At 46.6% G+C, this 5,747-nt stretch overlaps 1 pseudogene; it reads right to left on the reverse strand.

Moving 5' to 3' along the window:
• Positions 1–779: 779 nt before the first annotated feature.
• Positions 780–5,747, reverse strand: part of LOC105501546 — a 5,992-nt pseudogene continuing 1,024 nt past the window's right edge.

Genomic DNA, 5,747 nt, shown 5'->3' on the forward strand with positions numbered 1-5,747 from the left:
CAGGAGGCTGAGGCAGGAGAATTGCTTGAACCCAGGAGGCAGAGGTTGCAGTAAGCCAAGATTGTGCCACTGCACTCCAGCCTGGGCCACAGAGGGAGAACCTGTCTCAAAATAAATAAATAAATAAAAGCCCCAAGGTAGGAAGAACCTGAAGACTGAGTACTCCTCAAGTGAAAGGCAATCTCTACAGAACATTCTTCTTTTTTTTTTGGAGTTAAGGTCTTGCTATGTTGCCCATGTGGGAGTGCAGTGGCTATTCACAGGTGCGACCACAGGACACTATGGCCTTAAACTCCTGGGCTCAGGTGATCCTCCTGCCTCAGCCTCCCAAGTATTTGGAGCTACAGGCATGCACCACCATGCCTGACTCAGAACCGTATTCTTAAAGGTGTTATCCAGGAATGTGGGGCAAAGGCATGTGGGGGAAGGGACTTCTGTGCCATAATGAGAGTGGCTAACACTCAGTGAATCCTGTGTATCCGCTGGGGTTCTGAGCAATTTGTATGCATTATCTCATTAAACTCCTCCAGATATATATATATATTAGCCAGGAAACAGACAAGAACATTCTTGCCAATGTCAATCAAAACCAAAACTTCAGAATGCCGTGGTGTTTATGCAGCCAATCTGGGTTTTAGGTACCAATGCCAGCTGTTTATCCCATGAACCATTCTTGCTAGGCTGAGGCTGTGAAAAATCGCAAGACGATGTACAATTCTTTTTTTTTTTTTAATCTCACAAAGGGATTTTGTGGATGGTACAAGGTGACACTGAACAGATCACGAGGCATGGCAGACGTAGTTCTCTCCCTCCCCAGCATCTCCCGTGTCTCCCTGGTTTCCCGATGTCCACAGAGTGAGACTGTCCCGAAGTCACTGCATGGTGGGAGTGCTGTCTTTATAAGACTCTTCATTCAGTGTATCCAACTCAGTAACTGCTTCATCAAATGCCGTGTTTACCAGGCTGCAGGCCTTTTCAGGAGAGTTTAGAATCCCATAGCAAAAGGCTGCGAAATTAAGTACCAGGCCCAGTTGAATTGGCTGTGTGGGCTGCCTATCTTTCTTACTAATTTCAGGTGCTTCCTGGTAAGTCTGCTGGGAGTTCAACAGAGCGGTTTGTTTATTGTCTCCAGAGCCACCCCAGAAAGATACCTGAAACGATCTCCCTTCATTTCCAAGCAGAACACCTTGCTTTCAGGCTGTGTAGCATGGGGAGTAAGAGACCTGCCCAGCCACTCTGGAACCTCATTGCAGATGTCCAGCAGCTCTGCCTCTGTCTTCCACGGTACTCTTTGCCCATCTGCTGCTTCTCATTCCTCCCTGTTCCCTGCTCAGTGCTGGAGATGAGAATCCAGGAAGAACAGCAGGCATCCACCGTGTTCTTGTAGGTGGCAGAGGGCAGATTGCTGTCTTCATTTGGGGGTGCATGCCCCTGTGGCATGGCTGCCTTCCCGGCTGCAGCCACATCATCACCACGCTCAGCCTTCTCAGCGGTCTTGGCTTTCTGTACCAGCACACTTTCTGTCACTTCCAAGCACAGCTCCGAGCATGGTGACCACCACCTTCCCAAGGCCACTCCTCGGGCCGCTGCAGTGGTGGTAGCAGCGGCAGCTACCCCAACTCCAAAATCAGCGGTGGCTGCTCCACTTCCCCAAAACAGCCTCTCTTTGATGAGCTACTATCATGTCTTGCCTGGAGCACAGCACGTCTGAAAAACTAAATAAAAATGAGCAGAAACAAATGAGCCCCAAGTTGCCAACTCTCTGGAAAATCCTGAAGACTGCCAGCAGGTGTAATTTCCAGGTGTGAGAAAAATAGAGGTGTCTGGAAAAGGACAGGATGCAGCAATGAGGATGGCGAACTCAAAGGGAGCCAAGGCGTGCCTGGACGGCCAGTAGCCATGGCAGGGCGAGAGTGTGGGTGGTTCCTGTGTTCCTCTGAGTCCCTGTCTCACCAACAGACCACCCAGGATGGTCTGCCTCTAAATTTTAATCTCGAGGTGACCAGAGTGGCATTTGGACATCAGAGCATCGATGGCGGGCTGTTTTCTGCAAGCCCCACTCACCCCTGCATCCAGCAAGCCCCATGGCTCCGGGCTGATGGTCATTCCTAAGAGTGATCCCAGCTCACCGCAGGGTCCACTCTCCATCTGTCCTAGAATAGCTGCCACCTCTTGGGCAGCCCAGGCTGGGAACACTCCGCCAGAGTGGGCATATCTGACTGTATCGTGGTTTGTCACAGTAGGAATAATTGAACTAGCTTTCCTTGGGACTTTTTTGGATTTTCAGAAAGGTTAGGACATTCCAAGTTTTTATTTACTCCTTTCCCATTTCTCAAATGTGAAATTCAATTCTCCACCCCATGCAGTGTGAATCGTATAATGCAAGCCAACAGCCCCATCTAGTGTACGCCTCTCCAACTTCCACAAAATGACTCTGTGGCCAGTCCTCCCGGACCAGGAGAGGTGCCAGATGTGTGCTTTTATCCCCCTGTCAATCAGACATAAGAAACAGGAGGAGAGACGGGAGGACCGCTTGAGCCAGGGAGGTCAAGACTGCAGTGAGCCATGATTATGCCACTGCACTCCAGCCTGCATGACAGAGTGAGACCTAGTCTGGAAAAAAAAAAAAAGGAGAAGAAAAGCAGCATGAGGACCTAATTCATTTTTCAGTGTTAGAATAAATTACACTTATTTTCTGATAAAATTGCACATAACCCTTGAGCTACATACGCCCCATGTACCCTTCGTTTCCACGGTTTGCACAAGTGGTGGTGGACCGTGCCTGTTCCATCCTGAGGCACATCAGGCATCCCCCAGAGCCCCCAGTTCCAGGAGGTGGGTCACAGGGGCCATGTGCAGGTCTGAGCTCTGAGAGAGAAAATCCCCCTGGGGAAGATCATGATTGACCCCAGATCACCATCGCGCTCAGCTCAGAACACATTTGAGAGTTCAAGGAGGCACTTTGGGCTAAAGTGAAAGATCCATACTGGAGCCAGATCAAGTCAAAGAGGGATTTTTGTCTCAAGATCCAAGCATGCCTCACTGGGCCTGGCGATACTGCTCTGAAGTTATGTTCACTTTCCTATCTCCATGTGCTGGCTTTACTTCTCTTTCTTTGTCTCTTGGCTGGCTGAATTTCTGTGCTTCCTGGGCCACAAAGGAGAGCTGGCTTTCCACAGCTCCGGGGTTCCCCAGGGCTCTGTTCCAGGAAGTGAACCCAGAGGCAGAAGCAGGGAAGACAGCGGCAAACAGCACAAAGTTAGGTACCCAGTGCAGTGCAGAACTCAGCGGAGTGCTAGCCCAGCCTATTTTCTCTCTCCTTTCACCCCTTAGAGACTCATTAACATAAAGACCCACTTCTGGGAATATCACACACCTGGGCCTGTCAGGGGGTTGGGGAAAAGGAGAGGGAATGCATTAGCACAAATACCTAATGTATGTGGGACTTAAAACCTAGCTGATGGGTTGACAGGTGCAGCAAACCACCATGGCACATGTATACCTATGTAACAAACCTGCATGTTCAGCGCATGTATTTTATTTTAAAATAAAAAATAAAAAAATAAAGACTCGCTCCTGCCATAAAGCGTTCCTGCAGTCCACAGGCGAGTAAAATCGGTGTTTCCTCAGTACTGGCTTCGTTTATTCCTAAGGCCACTGGGCTCCCCCATCAGAGGTGAAGGTGACCACTCTGATGCCAGATCCAACGCCTCCAAACTCTTGAACCCCCGCAGAAAGGAAAGATGGCCAGAAGGCAAGTGGAAAGCAGGCTTCTTTGGATGCCCTTCATTTTTACAGAAAGCTTATTTTTAAATAATCTTTCGCATTAATCTGAAAGCATAGAGGTGTAAAGCATCAGGAGAATCATAAGATTTTTCTTACTTTGAAAACTAAAAACAGGCAACATACAAAACTGGCCAATCAGAGGAGGCTTAAAGAAACTAAATACATCCTGGTTACAGACAAAAAGAATCCCCAAAGTATCTCTCTCTTTCTGGCCTGAGGGGAAGGAAAATGAGCCCCTACAGGTGAGAAAGAGGAGGATGAATTCCCTACTATATTTCTGCTTTCCTTTCTTTATAACCTAAGCAATACTGTGGTGGTGATTCAGTGGTTGCAGCTGGGCTAAGAGCAACAGCTCCAAACAGGAAGCACCTTCAACTCTGAAGGAAGGAAATTCTTCTCTCTAACCCCAAAATCTATGGTTCCAGGAGTTGGGAGTGAATCTTCACTGCTCACTTTCTCTGTGTGCTTGTGCCACATGGCTCTGAACCAACAATAGAACTACAGCCCATTGGAGGAATTTGCGTACTGACTCTGACCTAGCTGATTGCCGTTTAAAACAACAGCAAAGGACATTGTCCTGACTTTTTAAACAAAACCCAGAGTCTCATAAGATGATATCCAAAATATCCAGGATATAATCCAAAATGGTTCAGCCTGTAAAGAACAAGGAAAATCTCAACTTGCAAGTGAAAACGACAGTTACATTTCAGAACTAAAAATACAAACACTAAAATTAAAAATTCACAAGATGATCTCAACAGCAGAATAGAAATGACAGAGGAAAAAGTCCACGAACTTAAAGATAGATCAATAAAAAGTGTTCAATACAAACAACAGAGAAGAAAAACGATTGAAGAAAAATGAGCATAGCCTTAAGGATCTGTGTAACAATGCAAAAAAGCCTAACATTTGTGTCACTGAAGTTCTACAGAGAGAAGCATAAGAACAGAGTAAAAAATATATGAAGCCATGCGTCTCTTAATGACAGTAATACATTCTGAGACGTGTCATTAGGCAATTTCATCACTGTGTGAACCACAGAGTGCACTTCCGCAAACCTAGGTGATAAAGCCAACTACACACCTATGCTACATGGTATATCCTGTAGCTCTGAGGCCACATGCCTGCATAGCATGTTACTACACAGAATACTGCCGGCAATTGTATTACAATGGTAAGGGCTTGTATATCCAAACATATCTAAACAGAGAAAAGGTGTAGTAAGAACATGGTAGAAAAGACAAAAAATGGTACACCTACATAGGGCGCTTACCGTGAATGGAGCTTGCAGGACTGGAAGTTGCTCTGGGTGAGCCAGTGTGTGAGTAAATATGAAGGCCTAGGACATTAACGTACACTACTGCTGACTTTATAAACACAGTACCCTTGGACTACACTGAATTTATTTTATGTAATTTTTTTATTCAGGCTGAGTTAAAAAATTGACGAAACCATTAATAGAGGTCCTCCCCAAGTATTGGGAAAGTGTTTCAGGAAGTGCAAGCATACCATAGTTAAAAGATACGGCAGTGTGGACAGAAAGATGGGTTAGGTGCCTAAGATTTTTATAATAAAGTGTAGCAAGTTGCAAGGTATGACCAGTGATTTCATAACTTGCACCCAGGTCAAAATAATCCAGGAACCATGAGTCACATTACAAAAATTATCATACTGCTCACAGGGCGCAGTGACAAGAAGCCAGAGGCTACATGAAGGGAGAGGATATGATGGACATCAGTAGAGTCACGTTGCATGGTGGCAGGAGTCTCAAAGTCAAAGGCGTGTAACAAGGGAGAAGTGAGTGGAAGTGGGGAACACAGATCAGAAGGGTGCTGACTGGCCGGGCACGGTGGCTCACGCATGTAATCCCAGCCCTTTGGGAAGCCAAGGCAGGTAGATCACAAGGTCAGGAGATCGATACCATCCTGGCTAACACGGTGAAACTCCGTCTCTACTAAAAA

The sequence above is a fragment of the Colobus angolensis genome, unplaced genomic scaffold (genome assembly GCF_000951035.1).
Source record: "Colobus angolensis palliatus isolate OR3802 unplaced genomic scaffold, Cang.pa_1.0 Scaffold72, whole genome shotgun sequence".
NCBI lineage: Eukaryota > Metazoa > Chordata > Mammalia > Primates > Cercopithecidae > Colobus > Colobus angolensis.